The sequence below is a fragment of the Sorex araneus genome, chromosome 5 (assembly GCF_027595985.1).
Source record: "Sorex araneus isolate mSorAra2 chromosome 5, mSorAra2.pri, whole genome shotgun sequence".
Taxonomy (NCBI): Eukaryota; Metazoa; Chordata; class Mammalia; order Eulipotyphla; family Soricidae; genus Sorex; species Sorex araneus.
This window is the reverse complement of record NC_073306.1, coordinates 163891236-163916482: the sequence shown is the minus strand read 5'-3', so window position 1 is coordinate 163916482 and position 25247 is coordinate 163891236. Positions and strand designations below refer to the sequence as shown.

General features: G+C 37.3%; 1 pseudogene; it reads left to right on the top strand.

The window, feature by feature from the left end:
• LOC129405030 (uncharacterized) overlaps positions 1-25247 on the top strand; it is a 314505-nt pseudogene that overhangs the window by 164687 nt on the left and 124571 nt on the right.

Below are 25247 nucleotides of genomic sequence, written 5' to 3'. Positions count from 1 at the left end.
ATCTCCAAGGCTGCTCAGATCAGAATAGGCCTGTTCAACACAAATCCCCCATTTTCAAGTAGCTAGGCAGTCACATGCTACCTGTCCCAATGCAAGATTCCATCCCAATGGAAAATCAGCAGGAACATTCTATTGTATAAGAAGGGAGACATCCATGACATCGGCAACTATCGCCCAATCTGCCTGTTGTCTGTCATCTACAAGTTGTTCACTCGAGTCATCCTGAATAGAATAGGCAGAACACTAGATGAAGGACAACCATGCCAGCAAGCCGGGTTCTGAAGATGATTCAGCAGGATAGACCATATCCACACAGTGAGCAAACTCATTGAAGTTTCATGAGAGTTCAAGATGCCGGTCTGTCTAACGTTCATCGACTTAAAGAAGGCCTTCAATTCTGTTGAGACTGAAGTGGTCATCAAAGCCCTAACAAAACAGGGCATTCAAACTCAGTACATCAAGATCCTTCGCGAGTTGTATTACGGATTCACCACCAGGATATCATCATTCTACAATGAAGTGATCATTGACATAAAGAAAGGGGTCCAGCTGGGTGATACCATTTCACTGAAACTCTTCAATGCCACCCTCGAGAACATCATGTGAAGGCTGGGATGGGAAGGAAAAGGAGTGAAGATAGACGGCCAGCAACTACACGACCTTTGCATCACTGATGACATCATTCTAGTAACACTAAACATTAGCCAAGCAGCACAAATGCTGGCCGAATTCAATCTTGAGTGTATAAAGGTCAGACTGCAGCTGAATCTCAACAAAAGGATGTTTTTGAAAAACAAACTAGTCCCTAACGTTGCATTTGCTCTCAATGGAACAAACATCTCTAAATGCAGCAGCTATGTGTACATGGGTCGAGAACTCAACATGAGGAACAAGAAGTTCGAGAACTGCACAGGAGAAAGAGAACAGCATGGAACACCTTAAAGAGTGTCGAAGAAGTGATTAAGAGGATGAAGAATCTCTGGCTCCGGGCACATCTTTTCGACTCCACCTTTCTTCCTGCACTAACATAAGCCTCAGAGACCTGGGCCCTACACAAACAGGATGAGAATGATATTTGGGTATCTGGAAGAGGAATCAAATGAGCCATGCTAAGAGTATCACATTTCACTCAAGTGAGAGAGGGAATCTGGAGTTCTGATCTCAGTCAACGGTCAAGAATCAGGGATACTGTCTCATTTGCCAAGGCGTCAAAAATCAGGTGGGCTGGACACTTAATGCTATTCAGAGATGACTGTTGGACTAGAGCTGTTACTGACTGGATTCTACGGGATGTCAAAAGACTTAGTGGCCGCCCACCAACGAGATGGTCAGATTTCTTCGTCAAAACCCTGAATGAACGATTTGAGGCTCTTCCTGTTCCTGGAGTGAGCAGAAATCATTGGGGTACACTCACATGTGACAGGGACAAATGGAGATGTTACTGGTGCCCACTTGAGCAAATCGGAGATCAATGGATGACAAGTGATACAAGGCAGTCACACCCAGAAACTGCCCCCAGCCTGTATAATCCCATCAACATCCATCATCCATAGACTATAAAACCAAGCTCCCAGAAGCGTGCAGTCACAATGCGGCCATGCGACATCTAATAGCCTACTTCTTCCTCTTAGAGAACCTGACAAGCTACAGGGAGCCTATGGCCCACAAGCTCCCCATGGTGTATTCATATCCTAAATACAATAAAAGTTATATACATATCTCTCAGAGAGCCTGGCAAGCTACCGAGAGTATACCACCTGTACGGCAGAGCCTGGCAAGCTACCCGCGGTGTATTCAATATGCCAAAAACAGTAGTAATAGGACTCATTCGCCTGACTCTGAAAGAGCCTCCAATCATTGGGAAAGACAAGTAAGGAGAGGCTGCTAAAATCTCAGGGCTAAGTGTAATAGAGACGCTACTGGTGCCCGCTTGAGTAAATCAACGAACAGTGGGTTAACAGTGATACAGTGATCAGTTTATACATGTTATGCGTATGTGCACATATAAACCTTTATTTGTAGTTTTCAATATGATATAGTAAATACAATGAATATATAACACATTATGGACAAAGAACTCTTGCAAATTTGTAATTTGAAAAGTAGCAAATTGGAGGATGAAAAACTAGTTAAAAATAACATAAATCCTATTTATTAGCTTTCCTAAAAACAAGATTAAAAGGTTTACTAATATCTGTGAAAACAATTGATAGTATCTCCCCATCTTGCCTCAGAAAAATAATAAATTAACTCATCAATAATGTGTGAATGTTCTTTATTTTTCACTAAAATAAACAGAAATGACAAGATATAATAGTCATACTTATTTTGACAGAAAGGCATAACTATAAAGAGCAACAAAAATTCTGGTATATATTTTGAAACTAAAGGTACCTGCTACCTTTTCCACTAGGGCAATAGATTTTTATATCCACATTTTTTCTTGTTTCTGGCTGACAAAGGCAGTGGCAGAACAAAATTCTCATCTCACATTCTACATTACCCCTCCCTGGAAAAGATGTACACACTCTATGCTTGATGTATTATTTACTTCAGAAAATGAAACACTGTGACTCAAAAAAAATTATGATTGAGAAGAATCTGTTTTGTCTGGAGAATGATGGAAAAAACTTTAAGAAAATAAAGTTAGAAAAAAGCAGCAACTCTAAAATCACTAAGATTAAAAAACTGCTTAATTTTTGTGAGTTTAGAGATAATTATGAAAAAGAAATATTTGATTACATATAAAATGACATATACTAATTAAGATTTTATGACAATACTCTCTATTAAAATCTGTTGAACATTATGAATGCTTTCCCAGGAAATCATGCACACATAAACATGTACTCTGATTAGATGAAACATTTCAATTCTACCTGAACTTCTGTGGATGTTCAAATACCCAGAGTCCAGACCAAGATATACTCATGAAATGAGTGTGTCAACACTGTTTATTTAAAATTACAATATTAAATCTGAAAGTTGCTACATCAAAATAATTTGTAATAAACTAAACTAATAAACTAAATTATTACAAAAACCACTATCCTATGGTAATTCATTTTTTAAGTGGAAACATCAAAAACAAAACAATTAGAGTATTTGTAGTTTTAGAGCAAAATTAGAGCAAAAGATAAAACAAATGTGATTGAAAGAACAAAGAACATAATTACAACAATTTTTAAGCTCTTGATAAAAAAGAGGTCAACAACCATAAATGACTGGAATAATGTCAGAGTAGATCTAAATTATAGTCAAAACGGCATATTCAGTTAAAAACAATGCAGTAAATTCAAACAAAACAGAGAGAAATATGTTCTACAGATGGGTATAAATTAAAATTTTTTTGAAAATAATTACTGATTTTGCTACTCCTGTAGTTACTCCCGTAGATTCGAATATCACAAGAACAGATAAATCTATCAATAATGCTTACCTAGAGGGGGCTGGAGCAATAGCACAGCAGTTAGGGTGTTTGCCTTGCACTTGGCCGACCCCGGTTTGATTCCCAGCATCCCATATGGTCCCCTGAGCACTGCCAGGGGTAATTGCTGAGTGAAGAGCCAGGAGTAACCCCTGTGCATCCCAGGTGTAACCCGCCCAAAAAAGAAAAAAACAATACTGCTTACCTAGAAACATTTGGGATTAGTATTAGATTTGGGGTTAGGATTAGGAATAGATTGTTGATTAGGGAATATAATATAAAACAGTTTCAGGTTAGTTAAATTTATATGGTTTAACCAAATTTATGAAATATTTTTTATAAAATAAATAAATTTAGTTAAATTTCTCTCATTCTATTCTGCTATGTGAGCACTGTTTGAGACCAATGAATCAATTTTACCATAATGTGTCATTCTCCTAACTTTAAAATTTGTGCAAAACCTCCTTTAATAAGAAGATTAAAGTATACAAAGTACTATAACATAAAAGGCATGAAAAGATGCAAACTTTGAGAGTGAGAAATACTGTAGTGGTTAAGGCACTTACCTTGCAAGCTACCAGCCCCAGTTTGGTCCCTGACACTGTATATGGTCCCTGTACTTCCAGGAATCATCCTTGATCACTGAACCAGGAGCAAAATTTGAGCTAGTGCCCTACCCATTGTAGTGATATCACTTCAGCCTTAGTAATCACTCTTATTCTATGATAGTTTCTTCAAATATAGTTAGAAAATACAAAATACTTTTCTATGTAAAAATCTAATGGTATATCAGGTAGTAGAAGAAAATAGATTATTTTCTCATATTCAAAAATGTATCTAAATTTCTCTGGAAGGAAGCTGGAAAGTAGAAGATCAACAGCAAATCATTATTTGTAGGATATCATTGGTTTGTCCTTTCTCCCTTGCCACAGAGTTTAGGCATATCTGGTAATAATCTCTAAACAATTCTAGACTACATTGGTATGTCCTGCTCCCCTTGCCACTTGAAGCTTAGGTATATCAGTCACACCCATCAAAGTGCTCCCGAGTCACTCCCATTCCTTTGTTTATATGTAATCACTTCTATGCTCCCTTCCCTAACTAGTCATTCAGCTCTTCCCCTAATCAGACTCTGTTAATTTGTAAGGTCAGACCTTGCTAGGACAATGAACTTGTATTGTAAGTTAATATTGTCTTTCTCCTCTAAGTCTTTTGAATAGTTTACTTTAAAACAATATCATTTTTGTATGGGCAAAGAAAGGCAGTTGTTAATATGCTTTGGTAACATGGGATTTAATTGGCTTCAAATATTATTCACTCCCCAGCATCTGCTTTCTCGACTTAAGCCTCAGCTGCCCTTACTTCCTAGCACCCCCCTAAGCAGGGCCCCGAAGAGGGACGGGACGGACCCAGGGCAAGTGGTGCATTATATGCTACCCTGGCATCGAGATGGGCCTGGCCAAAGCTCCTAATGCTTAACTATATGTTAAGAGATTGGTCATGGACATGTCATGTCATGATCCAAAAGCAATGACGAAACTAGGATCCTGATAGTGATAGGAAACACTAATCTGGCCTGAGCACTGAAGTCTGAGATCGAGATGACCCCAGGAAAGCAATTCTATAAGCTTAATGCTTCTCTTGCTATGTCTAAACAAAATGATTAATATTATGAATACTTATATGTTGGACAAGGAGAGGAGAAACACACCCATGGGATTCTGCTCTTGGGTGGGTGTCTGAAAGAGAATCTGTCCTAGAAGGAGCATCCCTTGAGGGAAAGAACTTACCCTATTGATTGTGACCACACCTATGTGTTAACCCCAACCCCTCATTCTTAGGGATTTAACCAGGCTGTGAGAGTGGGTTGGGGGGCCAGTCCCAGTGCGAGTCCCAGAGCGAGATCTGGAGAAGCTAGACCAAGATCTAGATCCAGAGGAGAAGCAGAATGAAGTAGGATGGGGGAGGAAGAAGCAGAGAGAGACACGGGAGTGTATAGAGAGGAGATTGAAATGAACTGCGATTGAGACCAACCAGCTTGGCTCCGTTCCTTCCTTTGCCTGCCTCATCATCGTCATCAATCTCCCCGGGGTGGGGAAGCTGCTGGAGACTACTGAATGTGCGGGTGGGTGGCGGGAGAGATAGACCGCCGCTGCCCTGTGCCCTATGCCCTAGGCATGGTGAGGTGGTCCCCTCGCCTGCCCCTTTTTTCTTTTTTGTGTTTTTACACAATTGTTAACTATTTCCTTTTATCACTCTTTCAGAAGGGAGAGGTGAGGGGGTGGGGGAAGATGCTATCTGAGTGACTGAGAAGAAACAATATGTCACACCACAAATTTGTGTTTAATAAATTCATGCCCTAATATTCACATAAGAATGTATCCCAAATATACCCAAGATTATCCTTTGTTAATCTTAATTTATTCTCATTCATCATTAATCCAACTAATAACATTAGTGAAAGTCTTTATACTTGTGTCTGGAATAAATGACTGGCTTATGCTATGAAATTACTCAGTACTACAGTTTTAAGCCCTGTAAGTCAATGCTTCATTATTAGTTTTTAACTGAAAAAAATTTTTTTTAAACCCTTCTCATCTACTCTTAAATAACTTCTTAAATACGTCTTTTTACTGGAGACTTCAATTTAGCTTTCAAAACTCATACTAAAATTCTAAAAGAGAATACCATTTCCTGTTTTAAATATTTTAAGCTAGACCAAAAAATAAAAATCTGGCATAGAGAAAAGAAAACCTACATAGGAACCAAGAACAAAAACATTAAGAAACATAGTTCTATTGTCTTCTAAACTATTCTAATGTAAAATATTTGGAAACTCTCTGTGGTTTAGTACTCACAGTGTTTTATCTAATTTCCTTCTTTCAGACTTGCAAAAAATTGGAGTTGAAGTGAGCATATTTTAAACCTGCAATTAGAAAAATACTAAATGCCCCATGGCACAAGGAAAGTTCCACAGCCATAAGGGAAAGTGATATCCCATTATAGAAATACAGGATAGTAAAAAGAGATTTGTATCTTGGATTCAGGATCCTCATAATGTTTCTAGTATGCATTTCCTTCCCCGTGCTAGGAACTGCTCACATAGTCCTGAAAATAGCATTTGCAAACTCAGTGTCTTTCATAATAATACCTTTTCAGCTTTTCTATAATGAAAATTTTAAGCAAAGGGTACAATATTGGTCTTTCCATTGACAAGCTGCCTTGCTTAAATTTAGATTCTAAATCACATTTAAATTTAAATGTATAGAATTGATCACAACATAAATTGTTTCATTTATTAATAACATTTGATACATTATTTAAATGTTTACTATTTAAAATGTGTTTCTAACTAAAATGTTCACATTTCACCTTGAATAAATTTTTCTCAATATTTATATATTGGCAATATCTGTCATGGATATGAATACACTATACGTAGAATAAGAGCTATCATATTTAATAATTTATATTTTTGTCTATAAGATAACAAATAATCAAGAGTCTTTACTTTTTGATTTATTTCATGTCAGAACATTATATTTCTGTCACTAAATGTTGTTCTTTTTTTGTAGTTCATATCAATATGAACTTTTTTATTTTTTTAAAAAAATTAATTGAATCACTGTGAGATGGACCCTTACAAAGCTTTTTGTGATTAGATTCACTACAAACTTTCCAGTGTTCTTTAACCGATTAAAATATCCTACTCTCAGAGTATTTAACATTTTTAAAGGACAAGGCATCTGAACAAGAGAACATTTCAAGCATGAATTAGTCTGTAGAACAAAATCAATGTGATCAGTTCATATGATAGTAACACAAATATGTGTCATCAATACAGTATTAGGGTTAATGGAGCTTTATTACATTAAAATTGTTTAAGGTAAAATTGGGAATGAACGAATGCTGTCATGGTTTTAATGTAAGAATGGTATAGAATTAATTCATGAAGACCTGATTTACTGTAATTATGAAATGAAAGACATCATTGCTCACTTTGGCATCTCATCTCTAGACTTAGCTTGACATTTGTACATTAGATTTAGCAGGACAATAATAACCAATGTCAGTGTCTGGCACAGTGCTAGTATTATGGAGGGTGTGCGTAACTTTTAATCCATATTTTAGTTAGGATAATAGTGTATAAGCATCAGTTGGGGCACAGGGTCTCAAACTCAAAGGTCCATATATGCTGTCACTTTCCTAAGAATTAAATAGTATCTTAAGGGAATGTGTGCGCTTATGTGTCTCATTTTGCTCACATTTCCCCCCCTTAAGACAGCCCTAGTTAGGAGTGGATTGCTTGTGCTGAAAAAAAAAGAAAGAAAAGGGTGGGGGGATTCATTCAGGCACATCCCTTGAAAGCAGCCTAACCTGCTTTGTTTCCCAACACCTCTTAAGGTCCCCAGTAAAACCAAACACCAGAAGTGATTGACTAGCTCACTGGCATGTGGCCCTAAGACCCTCAACAAGAAAAATCAAATGACTTACAATGCACTTTTGCAGACTCTAGTAACAAAACTATTTGCTTAAAAAAAAAGTCTGGCTAAAAAAAATGCTTAATGGCCCAGCTTTTTTTTTTTTTATGCAAGTAACAAAATAAACTAACAAAAATTATCTACCTTAAAAAAATAGATAAAATTTGCTGTTGTCAAGAAGTTCAGGCTGATAGAAAGGGAGTGGTCAGTGTCTCTTGCTTTCTTTCTTCTCTATTATTCTACCACCCCTTACAGTGTTGCCACTCTTTAGAATTCTGAGGAGAAAAAAGTTTAGTTATATTTATAGATTAAACTTCTGTCACAGTTAATTTTATTTGTCAGTTTGACTGTGTTGCTTAGTTGATTTCAAACACCAGTCTTAAATGTTATGGAACTATGTTTTATATGCAATTCATGTGTAGATCAGTAGACTTTGAGTAAAGCAGATAATTTTCCTTCGAATACATTCATGTTCCCTTATAATCACTTACTGGTCTTCTGAGAAACTGAGGACTTTTCTGTTTTGTTTTGTTTTGTTTTTCATTTTTTTTCTCACCATACCTGCCTAAACTCTGGGGTTATTTCTAGACTAGAATCACTCCTGGGAGTGCTACAGGACCATATGCGGTGCCAAGGATGGAACAAGTTTGTCTACATGCAAGAAAAGTGCCCTGAGTACTCACTGTACTATCTCCCCAGCACCTGAAACTAAGGATTTTTTATTTTTATTTTCTTTTCTTAAAGAAATATTTTATTGAACCACCGTGAAAACAAAAAAAAATACAAAGCTTTCAGGTTTAAGTCACAGTCAAATACTGATTAAACCACCATCCCTTCACCAGTGCACCCGTTCCACCACCAAGAACCCCAATACACCCCCCTCCCACCCTACCCCCCATCTAAGTAGCTAATGATATTCCCATTATCCCCTATATATATTGAGTACATTTCATATTTCCATACAGAACTCACTATTATTGATTGGAAATTTTCCCCAACAATCAGGCCTACTGAATAGGCATCATCTAATAATTTCTCTTCATTGGTAAGAGTGAAGACTTTGAGTTTTGGGTTTTGGGTTTCTAATATTTTAGCTCAGATCACAGTCAAAATGGATGGCTGCAAGAATCCGCTCTGGTGCCAAAATGGTTTAGGAGACCTCAGGATCACAGTCAATAGGCGCGGAGGCTCTGCTTTTCGTGCCGCCGCTCTCGGTTCATCTCTGGGCGGAAGGCGCGCCGGGAACGCCCCCCCTCCCAGGACCACCTACAGGCTACGTCACTAAAGAGAGTCCTACCTCCTGGTGGAGGGGTCTTAGAGGGTGGCTCTCACCGCGTGGCTGCTGCCGCTGCCGCCATTTTCGCTCAGAAAAATGGGGTGGAGAGGGAAAAAAAATCCCTCCCCGGGCTGCACGAGGTTGTAGCTCAGTTCACAGTCAAAATGCATGGCTGCAAGAATCTGCTCTGGTGCCAAAATGGGTTAGGAGACCTCAGGATCACAGTCAATAGGCGCGGAGGCTCTGCTTCTTGTGCCGCGGCTCTCGGTTCATCCTGAAACTAAGGATTTTTTAAAGCAGAGGAATTTTACTTTATTTCAATTCTGTCACATAGAAACATAGAAATACATCTGTTTATACATCAATTCTTATATGAACATCTCTTATTGATCTGCTCTGTTGAGAATCAAACTAAATTTAATGCCTTATAACTTACTCAAGAGATGAAAATTATTTATGATCACCCTTGCTAAACATTAACGACTGATGGTCTTACTTTAATTGTAAAGATAAAAGGAAAAATGATGCGGCATATTCAACTCATAAAAGATCTGTAAATTAAAATTTTAATTTCTGTTTATTCTTTGTATGCTTTTAGAAAAGCCATATGATCACAAAAGCTTAGATACTTTGTTGTGTGACTGAGACAAAAATAAATAGACATGCAATATTGCTAAAGATATATAAATAATACATGAACAGTGATTGATACTGACTGAAATAGCAAAATTGACTGCATATTTTTCTATGAAACCTTATTTTATGATATTTAATTTTTTATTATTTGACTATTAATGAAAACTATGAGCTTATTCTACTCATTCACATGAAAAAAATTAAAAGAAATTATTCACATGTTAGTTTTCTGGCTTGCAATATGCACTTTTTCTTGAAAATTTTACAGATCTAGTTTTTTAAAAAATATAAAACACAATTTTAGTATTACTCATTTCACCTCTTAAATTTTACAACTTACTTTTACATTTTCATAGATTAAGAAATTATCCATCTTATATAAATATTCATCCTACAGTAAAATTATAGCCTTGAAAATTATAATATTATATCCATCTGCTGTATAAGTAGCCTAAGTATAATTAAATATAGCTTGTTAAATATCTATTTTCATCTTATATTTTCTCTATTATGATATTAACTCAAAATATAGAAACAGCATAGAAAAGGAACATAAAGGTTAGGTTTTACTAGACCTAATGTGTGGGCAAGAAATTCAAACATCATTTTTGATCATTCATTTTGCTTTTGATCATGAAGATGTTTCTCTAGTCACTAATTTTTTAAATACCCCTGTTTCACCTCTTGACTACATGATTTTTTAAAAATTATTAGCAAGTCTAACATAAATTAACAAGTTTACTGTCAGCATTCCTCTCAAATTACCTATTATCTGTCAAATCTTCACAACTAGAATTATGTAGAAAACAGATTATAGGTAAACAACTGAATTTAGAGCTGTATCATTCATCTCCAAAGACCTGATTAACCTGTAAAGGTCTGTGTACAATTCCATAATTACCTTGCAATAGGATTTTTATTTCTCTTTTATTTTATCAGGTTGCCCCATGTATGGTCTCCTTTGATAATGATGTTCTTTTTAGCTCTTTGAGCTTGCAAAATATTTGGCAATATAGAAAAGCAGTACATAAAGAATGGAAACCTCTAGTAGCCTGAAACATGTTTATCATTACATTACAAAATTAGAATAATAAATATCATAGCTTTTCGTGGTTTATAAATATCTTGAAAATAAACAAGCATTGGTATTTTATTTTCCTTGTTCATTCCTTTTTTCAGTCTTCTCGAAAACCATCTTCCTTTATGAAACTATTTTGTGTTGCTCATTACTACATTTTTTATGAAATTTTATTTATACTGTTTTTCATACTTCCATACAATATTACTTACCTACATTATCACAATCTCTCTCTGTGTTTAGAGCACATCTGAATATATTATGCAAAATAGAACTTAATCCCAATCTATATTTTGTTATTCTAAAAATATTTACAACACCATGTGATACAATTTCCATGCCAAAATAATAAGATACATTTATTTTAAAGATTCTAAAAATCTATTTTATTTTTTTTCCTTTTTTTCCTTTCTTTTTATTTTTGTTGGCTTTTTGGGTCATACCTGGCTATGCACAGTGATTACTCCTGGCTTTGCACTTAGAAATTACTTCTGTCTGTTCTTGGTGGACCATATGGGATGCTGGAAATCGAACTGGGGTCAGATGCATGGAAGGCAAATGCCCTAGCTACTGTGCTATCTCTCCAGCCCCTCTATTTTAATTTCAAAGAAACATATAGAAACTGAGATTCATTGGAAAATACACTAAAAGGATGTTTATTATGAAATTACTTGAAGAATATTTTTTTTCTATTTATTGACTTCTACCCCCTAATAGAATTTTATTACCTCAATTCTTTATAGTAATTTTACATAAACATGATCTTCAGAAGATAGTAATCCAACAAAGGTAAGAAATGAAGCATAGACATCCTAAAGTTTTCATTTGTTTATTTTGGGAGGCTATACCGAGTAGTATTCAGAGCCTACTCCTAGTGATGTGCTTAGAGATAACACTTGGTAGTGCTCAGGGGGAAAAATGATACATTTGTACATGTTCCATTGCAAAGCTATTGAGTTGAGATCCACTGAAATCAAATGATTAGTTTGAACTGAAAGGCCGGAAGGGGTCAATGCTCCAACCTAAACAACAAGGCAGAGTACTGGGTGATACTTAAACATGTTGTTGTATATAGGTTTTCAACAGATTAGATAAGAGTAACCCACACTAAAGGTAATAAATTAGAATTTATTCAACCTAATGACTCAAAATTAAAGTTTATTTCACAAAGAAATTCACTTTATACCTGGGAAAATATTAGGCTGATTTTTTTCTGGCATTCAATGAAGTAGTTTGAGTTGAAATATTAAATTATTTCAATTTTAAGTTCCTTGAATGAGGTTGAGTAACGAGTGTTCACTCTATTACCATGCTATAAAATTAATAGCACCTAAATATTATGAAATATAATAAATATGCTATGAAATAAGGTGATTAGAAAGTGAAAATGTCAGACTTTTGCTATACACAACAAAGATATATTGATAATAAAATGAAGAAATGGTTATATTAATTATGTTTCAGAATTCAATATCTGGTCCCAAGGTCATTGATTAATTATAAAATTCTCTTCCAATACACATTCTGTATTTCCTATTGTCTTCTTCAAGGACCTCAGTTAATTATGTTTTTCACATTGAAGGGTGAACTAAACCTTTATTCCTCAAGTATCTTAACCAGTAATATAATGATGGAATCATTATAATTTTCCATTGAACTGAATCGTGTTTGATAATAGTAAGGTTTCCTAATGGAGTCCAGGCACTCTTCCTTGCCTCTACTGTGCATAATTTCCTCTTAATACTGAGGAGCAACATTATAGCCAACACTGATTCTTCTTATCCTGGTGATTCAGAAGCAAGAGGAGTTCAAACTGATCTGGAGGGAGCCAGAGTTTTTTAATTTAGTGGACTAATTGTTATGTATCTTACAGAAAGCTTTGCTTCCTTTTGAGCTAAGATTCATAAGATCAAGGCAAGAGAAAATAAAAGCAAACTTTAAAAAAAAGTGTTTATTTAGATACCTAGATTTACAGTATTGGTAGTGACAGTGTTTCATTCATAAAATGCTCCAGCAGCTGAGTCAGTGGAGCTATAATTCTGTAGTATTCAGTCATGAATGCCAGGTTGAACTTCAAATTTCTAATTTGCACTTGAAGTTGTCCCCAGGTTCTCATGTACTGTTGAGCTCTCCCCTCCCAAATAATTAGCATTACTGTGGCATATTCGATATGCGAAAAACAGTAGCAAGAAGTCTCACAATGGAGCAAATGGAGCAAATCGATGAGCAACGGGGTGATAGTGATGACCATAATTACAGATGCAAATCATGGATAACACAGAATCTTCATACTGTATATTGAATATTCACAATCACAATCAATCACAATATCCTGTTAATCATCGATTTCTTGGGCGGGCTCAGTAACATCTCATTTTGTCCTTTCCCTGAGATCTTTGAAGTCTATTTCGACTCGGCCCTCCTAAGGATGTTGCACTGGGGGCTCTTCAGGGTCAGGGGAATGAGATCCAGCTTGTTACTGCATTTTGCATATAAATACACCATGGGGAGCTTTCAAGGCTGTCCCATGGGGGCAGAAAACTCTCAGAAGATTGCCAGTTTCTCCTAGAGGGAGAGGTAGGCTAAAGACAGCCAGGCATTCGGACAAGAGACTCTCTGCATCACTCTCTTCTGAGAGCTTGCTTCTAAGTCTCTGGATGTTGACCGTTGATGGGATTACACACACCTGGGTTCCTCTGCCGGTACCTTCATGCATGAAGCCTGTCTGAACCTGTAGAGAGGAGCCTCCAGCATGGCTGTAGCTAGGTTCTGGTGTTCTTAGGACGCCGGGAGCTCTGCTTGGGGTGGGGAGGAAAGCTGGAGCCCATCCCCTCTGAGGGGCCCTGGGGAAGACAGCCAGGCATGTGGGCAAGAGACTCTATGCCCTCTATTGAATATTAGAAAAGGTATATACTTGATCTGGTAAAATTGGTAGCTGGATTAATTCCTTATTTCATCTGACTTACTTTCAAAAGTATCGCTATTATATAATGTAATGATGAGCAAAATTTGGAAAGAAATGGAAACAAAAATGTTGCATATATCTGCTGGAAGTGTCTGCTAATGCAGTCATCTGCTTCTTCTGACAGAGCAGGTTCAACCAAAAAGTATTCATTAAAGAATTTGGCAGGAGAGGGTGGAGCAATAAATAGTTCGGTGGGTATGGCATAGAGCCTGCCTGGAGTAATCCTTGAGTGAAAAATTACTATTACTTCCTGAGCACTGCAGGATGTGGCCCCAAAACAAAACAAATAAACAAACGTAAAAAAAGAATTTGCTGCTAGAAAAAAATGAATGAGAAAACACTAATGAAGAGTTTGAGGCATACAGCATAGAATATTTACATTTTTGAAACGTTGTGACCTGTTCTTCAAACCCATATTGTCCCTAGAACATGTGTCTAGCTTCCTCCTGTCAATGTTCCTTTGCTCCCTTATTTGTATTCAGAGAGGCATATGTTTTCTCTTGCTTTTATTTATTTATTTTTTGGATTTTGGGTCACACCTTGAGATGCGCAGGAGTTACTCCTAGCTTTGCCCTCAGGAATTACTCCTGGCGGTGCTCAGGGAACCATATGGGATGCTGGGAATTGAAACCAGGTCGGCCGAGTGCAAGGCAAACGCCTACTCGTGGTGCTATCGCTCCAGGGCCATGTGTTCTCTCTTGAACATGCATTTTTTCTCTCTCCCTCATATCTTTCTAAATAATTTCACTAAAAACAATCCTGCTTCACTAAGAAATTATAGTTGAAGTATATAATTACTTTTGAGGACTTCGGGCCACATTTCTTGGCTAGAAAGGGTCTTTTCCAGGCTTAGTTTTCACGAGTAATACATGGCAGTGTTGTGGCAGGGGCATATGTAGTGTCAGGAATTCAAATCAACTTTAGCCACATGCAAAGTATATTTCTGGTTCTTGGCACATAAAATATTATAGTTAATAAAAATGACTAAATAAAAATTCTATGCAACAGAGGAAAGGATTGCTAATCTGGGAAAGAAACAAGAGCTAGCAAATTTCTATTCTAAACTTTTAAAAAATAGTATTAATTCATTCATTTCTTCCTTAAAATACACAGTAGGATGAGTTTATCTTAAAAATACTGAAAAAATAATATAGATGGAAGAAATATATCACTTGTATCACTTGTAGTCCCGTTGATCTTCGATTTGCTTGAGCAGGCACCAGTAACATCTCCATTTATCCCTGTTGCGAGCTAGTGTAGCCCAATGATACCTGCTTGCTCCAGGAACAGAAAGAGCCTCAAATTGTTTATTCAGAGATTTGACAAAGAAATCTGACCATCTAGTTGGAGGGTGGCCACGAGGTCTTCTGACGTCCCGTGGAATCCAGTCTGTAACAGCTCCAGTCCAATGGTCTTCTCTGAATTCTTTCTCTCACTTGAGTGAGACATGATATTCCCAGCATATCTCTTTCGATTCCTCTTTGGGATACCCTAATAGCATTCTCATCCTATTTGCGTAGGGCCCAGGTCTCTGAGGCATATGTTAGTGCAGGAAGAATGGTGGAATCGAAAATATGTGCCCGTAGTCGGAGGTTCATTCTCTTAACCACCTCTGATGCTCTTAAATGCATTCCACGCTGCTCTCATCTGCCTGCGCAGTTCTGGCACCAAGTCATTCCTCATGTTGATTTCTCGACCCAGGTACACATAGCTGCTGCATTCGGAGATATTCGTTCCATTGGGAGCAAATGGAACTTCAGGGACCAGTTCGTTTTTCATGGACATTGTCTTGTTGAGATTAAGCTGCAATCCGACCTTTCCACAATCGTGGTCAAAGTCGGCTAGCATTTGTGCCGCTTGGCCAATGTTTGGTGTTATGAGAATGATGCCATCAGTGAAGCAGAGGTGGTGTAATTGCCAACCTTCTATCTTCACTCCCATTCCTTCCCATTCCAGTCATCACATGATTTCTCAAGGGTGGCACTAAAGAGTTTGGGTGAAATGGTATCACCTTGCCGCACCCCTCTCTTTACATCAATGATCGCTTCCTTGTAGGATGGTGAGATCCTCGTGGTGAATCCACAATACAGCTTGCGGAGGATTTTGATATACTGAGTTTGAACACCCTGTTTGGCCAGGGCTTCGATGACTGCCTCAGTCTCAACAGAATCGAAGGCCTTCTTTAAGTCAATGAACATTAGACAGAGCGGCATCTTGAACTCTCGTGAAACTTCAATGAATTTGGTCACTGTGTGGATATGGTCTATCGTGCTGAATCCTCTTCGGAACCCGGCTTACTCACATGGTTGTCCTTCGTCTAGTGTTCTGCCTATTCTATTCAGGATGACATGAGTGAACAACTTGTAGACGACAGACAACAGGCAGATTGGGCGATAGTTGCCAATGTCGTAGATGTCTCCCTTCTTGTACAATAGAACTGTCCTACTGGTTTTCCACTGGGGAGGAACCTTGCATTCAGACAGGTAGCATGTGAAGAGTCGGGCCAGTGTATTGATGAGTACTGGTGGCAGATTCTTCAGGTGTTCGGATCTGACCTTGTCCAGACCAGGTGCTGTTTGCGTCTTTACCAGCGAAATGGTGTGTCGGATTTCAGAAGGGAGAACGTTGGGAACGACATATCCATCCTGAGGAATTTGGTATGTGGGCAGGTGGATATGGCTGTCAAAGAGATCCAAGTAGAAGTCGTGAATAATTTTCTCCATTGCCTTTTGGAGGATGTGATAGATCCATTGGGACATCGGAGGGCAGTCATCTTGGTCTTGTAGTTGGTGAAGGACAGGCGAGTGCTGCGAATGCTTTTCACGGCTTCTGCTACACTGGCCAACACTGCTGCTCTTTTCTCTTTAAGGTCTTCCTTTATCGCTTCTCTACACAACTTTGTGAGCTCGGACATTATCTTGTGGTTGCCTGAGGCTCGCGCCAAACCACGTTGATGAATGAGCTCGAGAGTTTCCGAAGACAGGCGTCTGTTTGTGGCTTTCTCACTCTAGGCATTCTTCAGACAGACATGGAGGTGCTGAACCAGTGGATTGTATTCCTTGTTGATCTTGTCGAGGATGGCATCTTCCCACTTTGCTGCAATAGTGCCAAAGAGCTATACCCATTTGGTGGTCATTCTGGGAAGAAATATAAGAAATTTGAGTTATTTTCCTCCAATCTTTAGTGGCATACAATGTAAGTAGACAAGTAAACATGAGTCTACAAATAAACAACACATAAGATAATGACTGAGGCAAGAAACAGATAATGTTAGTGGTTTGCTTGCTTCTGCATTTTGAATGATATAAGAATTAGTATAATTCTAATAGACGTATAAGAATTTTTTTTTCTTTTTCAGTCATACCAAGCTATGCACAGGGGTTATATGGGATGCTGGGATTTGAACCTGGGTTGGCCACGTGCAATGCAAACGCCCTGCCCACTGTGCTATTTTTTCAGCCCCTGTTTAAGAATTTGGAGAGATATAAGGTTTTATTAGAGGGCTACTTTGGTTCCATTGTCAGGTGATATCTTTTAGAACACTTTCTGATGTCCTAGAGATGATAAAGTGTTACTATTATGGTTGAAAATGTGCAATTCTACCTCTGAACATCTACCCACAAGGAACAAACACTTTATGGAGAAAAACATGCAAACAAATAAAAGCAAAACACTTTGCATTACTATATTCATTGCATCACTCTTCACAATAGACAAAATCAGAAAATAGTGCAGTGTCCAATATCATATGGGATAGCTGGATAAAGAAACTTTAGTATATGTACACAATGAAATACTACTCAGACTGTAAAAAACTAGTACAGCACTCAATTGACTGCTATGTGGAATTAACTGGAAAGTATCCCTTGGAGTGAAGTTAGCCAGGATACAGTTTGAGAATGATCTCTCTCATATGTGGGCTATAGTATGAAGACAACAAATGGCCCCAAGCAACAGACTATAAGAATAAGTCTACAGAACAGAGCTGCCAGGAGAATGGGATGGAGGATGTGAGAGAAAAAAAAACAAAAAAAGCTAATGAAAATCAGCAATCTTAACTATAAAGTCTATTTATAAAACGCAAACCAAGTTTGTATTAGCTAGGCATATGTGTTTCTGAGTGCAGAGTTCAAATAAATCCATGTAAAGTTCTCTGTGTTTACTCACATTTCCAGAGTTGTGGGCTCATTCATGGAAGGGTCTAATGCTAGTTATCTAAGGTCTCCACATGCAATATGTCTGAAAGAATGGTTTAGATTCTTATTGGAAAAAGATAACAAAAAAAGAACTATTTTAATATCACATACTCCCTGATTTAATTTTTCTTCTAATTATGTGAAGAAAGCTTCCTTTCTGAGATTGAATTGTTTTCCAATGAAAGCTTGTGTCTGTGTATGTCTGTGTAATCATCAGGCATCTGAGAAGCCCTGTGGTGCTCTCTCTCTCTCTTCTCTCTCTCTCTCTCTCTCTCTCTCTCTCTCTCTCTCTCTTTCTCTCTCTCTCTCTCTCTCTCTCTCTCTCTCTCTCTCTCTCTCTCTCTCTCTTTCTCTCCACCTGCATTCAGTGGCCCCGGGCCACTTCCCCATCTGGAGGGCAACGCATTGGGCAGATAAAGGAAGAAACGAGGGCCAGGCTGGTTGGTGGTCAGTTGTTATCTATTCCATTCTCCCCATGCTCCTGTTCCAGTCTCACTAAGCTTCCCATTCTAGTCTCACACTGACCCTCATTCCTGTCTCCTCCAGTCTCTCACACTCATGTGTCCCCACTCCATCTCGCAGCCTTGGTCTCTCATCTCTCACCAACTCTCAACCTTGGTTATTGCAACCACACACCTAGATCAGGTAGCACATCAATGTATCAAAGGTCTTCCTGATCTCCCAGCAGACTCAAGGGCAGAAATACCACCTTGAAGTGTTTCTCCTTCCCTTAGTCCAACAACTTAATTAACAACTTAATTAATATCTTAATTCTATTTCTTAATATTAGTTATTTTGTACTACCCTTGATCTTAGCCAAAGGCCGAGAATAGCACATCAGGTAGAGTGTTTGCCTTGCACACGGCTGACTGGGTTTGATTCCTCCGTCCCTCTTGGATAGACTGGCAAGCTACTGAGAGTATCCTGCCCACACAGAAGAGCCTAGGAAGCTACCTATGGTGTATTCGATATGCCGAAAACAGTAACAACAAGTCTCACAATGGAGACGTTACTGGTGCCCACTCTAGCAAATTGATGACAAATTGATAACAAACAACGGGATGACAGTGCTACAATGCTACAGTACTAAAGTTATTTTGTATGGATACAGTAAGAAATATATTAAGCTTGTAGTGTGGTTCTCCTGGAGAAATCTCGCTAAAGACCTCAGACTTAATTAATTAATTAATCTGGTTCAGGCCAGATTAATCTTTCTTAACCCCAATTCAGTTGTTACTTTTTGTATCATGACAGAATTTGTCCAAGAGCATGCTTTTAACTTATATTTAAGTATTATGGCACTTTGGTCTGGCCCATTTCAATGCCAGGGTAGCTCACAGCTTGCCCTGGGTCCATTCACTCCCTTGTTGGGACCCTAGTTTTGGGGTGCTAGGAAGTAAGGGCAACTGAGGCTTAGATCGAGAGAACAGATGCCCAGAAGTGAATAGCATTCGGAGTCAGTTAATTCCCAAGTTACAAAAGCATGGCATTAACTGTCTTCCTGTGTCTATTCAAAAAGATCATTGCTCTGAATTAATTATGCAAAGGACTTAAGGAGAGGAGAAAAGCAATTTTTACAAGTTAACAGAGTCTGATTAGGTGATAAAGGTGATTGACTGGTTGGGGAAGCAGAGCACAAAGAAAGAGGTTACAAGTAAACACAGAGGAATGGGAACACTGTGATAAAAGTAACCCCCCAAAACCTAAGCTCACTGTGGCAAGGCAGAAAGGACAAACTAATGTTGCCCTACAAATATCTACATGACAGCACTTAAGAATACTGTCTGAAATAAGGTAGAATGACAAAGACAGGATGTGATTTTTGTACCTGGAATAAAGAAAGAAAAAGGTGGACATTTGAGAAAAATTAATTTTTGAGGAATTTCTAATAAATTTTAAAAATACTATATTTGATAGCTTTTAAGGGTTAGTTTCAGTTCTGGAAAATAAAAGCTTATCCAAAATTAAGTATATATGTATACATCTAATTTTAAATAAACATATCCAAATTTAACTTATATATTATATATGATCAGAATAACAAATAAATTTCAAGTATAATGTATGTCAGTCAAAATGAACAAAAAAATACAAAATTCCTGAATTAAGGCTTCAGATTTTTTTGTAGTGCTTGAGAGACAGGACAGGGGAAATGGCACTTGCCTTGGACATGGCCATCCCTTGGTCAGTCCCTTACACCACACATAGTCCCCAGAGTAGCATCACAAGTGAAAACCAGGTGTAAGCCTGTTGCACAGACAAAAATTACTTCAGGACTTTAGTTCTTCAAAAGAATTTTAAAAGAGTTCTACATCTCGGTCTAGAATATGTTTTAGCATACTGTGCATTTATCTAATATAAATATAATTATTACAAATTAAAACTGATATTGGATGTTCAATATTGACTTGGTTGAAGGAATTAAAAACATATGAGAGGGCTGGAGAGATAGTACAGCGTGTAGGGCGTTTGCCTTGCATGAATCCAACTCTGGTTCAATCTCCAGCATCTCATACGGTCCTCCAAGCACCGCCAGGAGTAATTCCTGAGCGTTGAGGCAGTACTAACCCCTGTGCATCGTTGGGTGTGACCCAGAAGAGAAAAAAAAAACATATGAGACTTTATGAACATTAAAGGATCAGAGTCTTAAAGCAAGTTGAAGATATAAGAGAAGAAAACTCATAATAGACAATTCTTACATGAAAATGATAGTCAGTATGTCTCTTCAGTAAAAGAATATATAGAAAATATTCTAGTGTAATTGAAACTCTTCAAACTGTCTCTTACTATCCACCTTGAATGCTTTCATCTTTATAAGTTTGGCCCTAGAGTACTTATAGGTATATGTATATATAATAAAAGGGTGCAACCTAGATAATTAATTCACTCAAAAACATTTTTTTAATTTATTTTATTCTTTAATTAGTGAATCACCATGAGGGTACAGATACAGATTTACACATTTTCGAGCTTGTTTTTCCCTCATATAATGTTCGCAAACACATCCCTCCACCAGTGCCCATTCTCTACCACCAATAAACCCAGTATCCCTCCCACCCACCAATCCCATCTCCCCCCACCGCACCCTGCCTCTGTGGTGGGGTATTCCCTTTTGATATCTCTATCTCCAATTGGGTGTTGTGGCTTGCAATAGGGGTATTAAGTGGCCATTGTGTTCTGTCTCTAGTCTACTTTCAGCACACATCTCCCTTCACACACAGGATCTCCAACCACATTTTACTTGGTCTTCCCTTCTCTATCTGAGCTGCCTTTTCCCCCAGCATGTGAGACCAGCTTCCAAGCCATAGAGCCAACCTACTGGTACTTATTTCTACTATTCTTGTATATTAGTCTCTTAATCTGTTATTTTATATTCCACAGATGTCACTCAAAATTTTTTGTCTTTTAAAAAAACATTTCATTGAAAGAACAATAAGTGCTCCACAATCTATCTGGACTTTACTTTTTAACAGCCTTCTTTCTGTTTTTCCTGTAAGGATCCATACACTAAGTATTTTTGATTTTTCTGGTTAGATATTTCTGTTATAAATATTCATCTATGACATAATATACAGCAGAAATAGGTACATTATCTGAATAAATTTCTTTACTAGATTCGGACAATAATGAAAATAAAGAGAAAACATTAAATAACAAAGAGAATTGGCAAGGTTAACGTCATTAAGAAATAGCTTTAAGTGCAAAGAACTAAGCAAGACTATGGAAGAAGTCATGTATCCATTTGACTCTAGTAATGAGATGCCCTATATACAGTGGAGAAAGCAATATAGAGTTCCTGCTCTGAAGTGAGAAAAGAGTGGAGTAGAGCAGAACACAGTCTAAAAGAAGTCTCAACATGCAAGGCCCTTTCATGCCAATTCATGTTCTTCTACTTTTCAATAAGGAATTCAAAATTGTATAACTCATAATTATTCACAATTCTTTGCTCATTGTATCATATTAAAATCATCCTATTTACTTTATATGAATAAAGTAATTCCCTCTGAGGGAATTCAATGTGATATCAATAAATAATTTAGGACATTAACTAGAAGATTGTATGTGAGAGATATCTACTACTTTCATTGATGTTGACTATATATACTTTTTTTATTAATACAACAGTGACAGAAGAGTAACAATGTCTAATATTAGAGAGGTAGTGAAAAAGAAAATGTATTCTTTCCCTCTTGGCATGTTGTGTTTGGGTTTGTCACTTGACTCAAAGTTAAAAAAAAAAATGATGCAGTCCACTCCCATTACTGTATCGGCATGGTCTTTCAACGAACTTTGACATGATTACAGAGGAAAAAAGGACCTTCAAGTATGCGGTTTTTAAAACTCAGAACAAGTTTAGAACTGTAAGACACAAGCTTGCCCTCATACTAACTGATAATAATGAGTGAACTGTAGTGGGATTGCTTGGAGCACATAGACTAGAGACTAGAGACCAGCGTGGGACAATGAACTTTGTATGACCTGCACTGGGGGCTTGGGAGAGTCCTGTGCAGAGGGCCTCTTGAAAGAGGGGCCTTGAAGGTAAAACCTACCAGCAAGATAAGCAGGGCACATCCTGCCCGTACATACTTCTCGTGCTCTAAGTAACCTTGGGAATAATTTGACTTGGTATTTTTAATGAGAACATCTTGAGACAAACACAAAATATGTCTAACCCATGAGAACATCTTTGGACTTGGCTACGTGCCTGGGCCAAGGTATGCAAATAATATAAAACTGCTTGCTTGAGAATAAACGGGGACTTCAGCCTCGATAGCTGCTGGTCAACACATCATCTCTGAGTCGGCTAGCCATCATGCCGGAGCTGGACTCCGGCAGTGAACCATTATAAATATGAGCAAGGCTATCATAGTGCACCGGGAACTCAATCAACTTGATTCCGTTGAGACCTGTCACGTGACAGCTGAGAAGTAGTGATACTGACAAAACCATCAAGTTGACCCATAAACTTATAACCTAAACCATGTCAGTGCTTCAAAAGATTGAGATTCATTGTATGTTATACACAGGAAAGAATAACAAGTAAAGAAAATATGACACTTAAAGATTTCTTGACATTGAAAAATGGACGACTAAATTTCAAGAATAAAATGTTTGGATAGGTTTGAAATTTTTTTTAAAAGAGAGCTGCCAGGTCAATACTTAAATTTCAGACATTCCATGACTCATTTCCAAGATATGAAGACAAAGAAATTCATAAAAATTTGAATGAAATAACCTAGAAGACAGTGAAGAAATTATCAAGGCCCATAACATAGTCAACAGAATCAAATGTTATTATTTGTTTTTGAAACAAATTGATTTTTCTCATTGAGGTTGTGTTTTATATACTGAATCTCTTTCTTTAATGCTTACTTTTTGGTAGTAATTTTGTAAGTATGGTTTTAAATATAAGTATCAGATATTTCAAAAGTTGTAAGGCTCATTAAATAATCCAATAATGAAATATATTATCGAATGATAATTTATAAAAGCACTTGTAGTTTTTATGAATTAACATAATGACTCAGACCATGATTTAGTTCCATAAAACTTCTATAGGTTGGGGTTTGGGAGATAGTATAGTGGGTAGGGTACTTGCCTTGTAAGTTGTCAGACCCAGGTTTAATCCTGGGAAGCCCATAATGTCTCAGAGTTTCACCAACGGAAATTCCTAAGCATTAAGCCAAAAGTAAAATGTGAGCACTTGCAAGTATGACACAAAAATAAATAAATATGTAGATAGATAGATAGATAGATAGATAGATAGATAGATAGATAGATAGATAGAGGTACAGATAGGAAGATAGACTCCTAGAACTTGAACCAAAGTAGTAACAGACAACATATACAATTTTTCTAGCTATTGAAGGAATTCACATACATCTTTAATTTATCCATCTTTACACTTTCATATGTGTATTTTTATGCATGTATATATTATGTGCACAGAGATAAAGAAAAACGATGGGTCTCTGGATTATAATATCTGAAATTAATTTCAGTATAAATATATGGCTCTTTCACAGTAAAAGAAAGAATTAAATTACAACTATATATTCAGTACATATGGCTGTTCTCTAGATTATAATGTTTGAAGTTCCTTTTGGTATAAATATATAGCTCCTTCACAGTAAAAGGAAAGCAAATTAAATTAAATTACAGGGTAGGAGGTAAAGGCCTGGTAGAAATAGTTTTAAATAATGCGAAATTTAGAGATATTATTCTTTTTTTTTTTTGCTTTTTGGGTCACACCCAGCAATGCATAGGGGTTACTCCTGGCTCTGCGCTCAGGAACCACCCCTGGCGGTGCTCAGGGGACCATATGGGGTGCTGGGAATCGAACCCTAGTCGGCCACATGCAAGGCAAATGCCCTACCCGCTGTGCTATTGCTCCAGCCCCCTAGAGATATTATTCTTAACAAGGTTTTTTGTGTTCTCCCTAAAAGAATAATTTATTATCTTTCAAAGATTTTCTGGATCAGGAATTCAGAAAGGATAGGCATACTCTTCTGGCTTTATCTTTTAGTAGTCAGACCTGAAAGGAACATCTTTTAACTCACCACGCTCTCTTTCTCTCTCACTCTCTCTGTTTCTCTGTCTCTCTCTCTCTCGCTCGCTCGCTCTTTTTTCCTTTCTGCTTTCTTTAATCCTACCTTTCTCTTCTTGTTGCTTTTATAATGGCTTCCTTACAAACTAGTAAGGGCTCCATCTTGTCTTGTCTCCCATAGGGTAGTTAGATTTCTAATTTTCATTTTGAGCCCTTAAAAGCAATTTAAAATTAAAATTAAATCTAATTTAAAACAATTAAAAATAATTGATTTTTGTTGAGGTATCATGATTTAGAATTTGTCTCGCTCCTTCTCATGCATTCAGCCTAGCATGATAACCTCTAAGTCTTTCAAGTCATAGCAAAAGGTAAGAATTCATCTTCTCTTAAATCTCAGTTGTATTCTATTGTGTCTGTATACTATCGTTGTTTTCCCCCTATGAGTCACACTTGGTGGTGCTCAGAAGGTACTCCTGGGTCTACACACAGCAGTTTCTCTTGGTGGTGCTCAATGGAGCATATGAAATGCTTAGAATTGAAATGTGTCAGCCACATGCAAGGAAAGTTACCTGCTTATTGTACTATTGCCCCAACATTCACAGGTTCTTATCCAGCCATCTGTTAATGGGATCTTGGTTTAC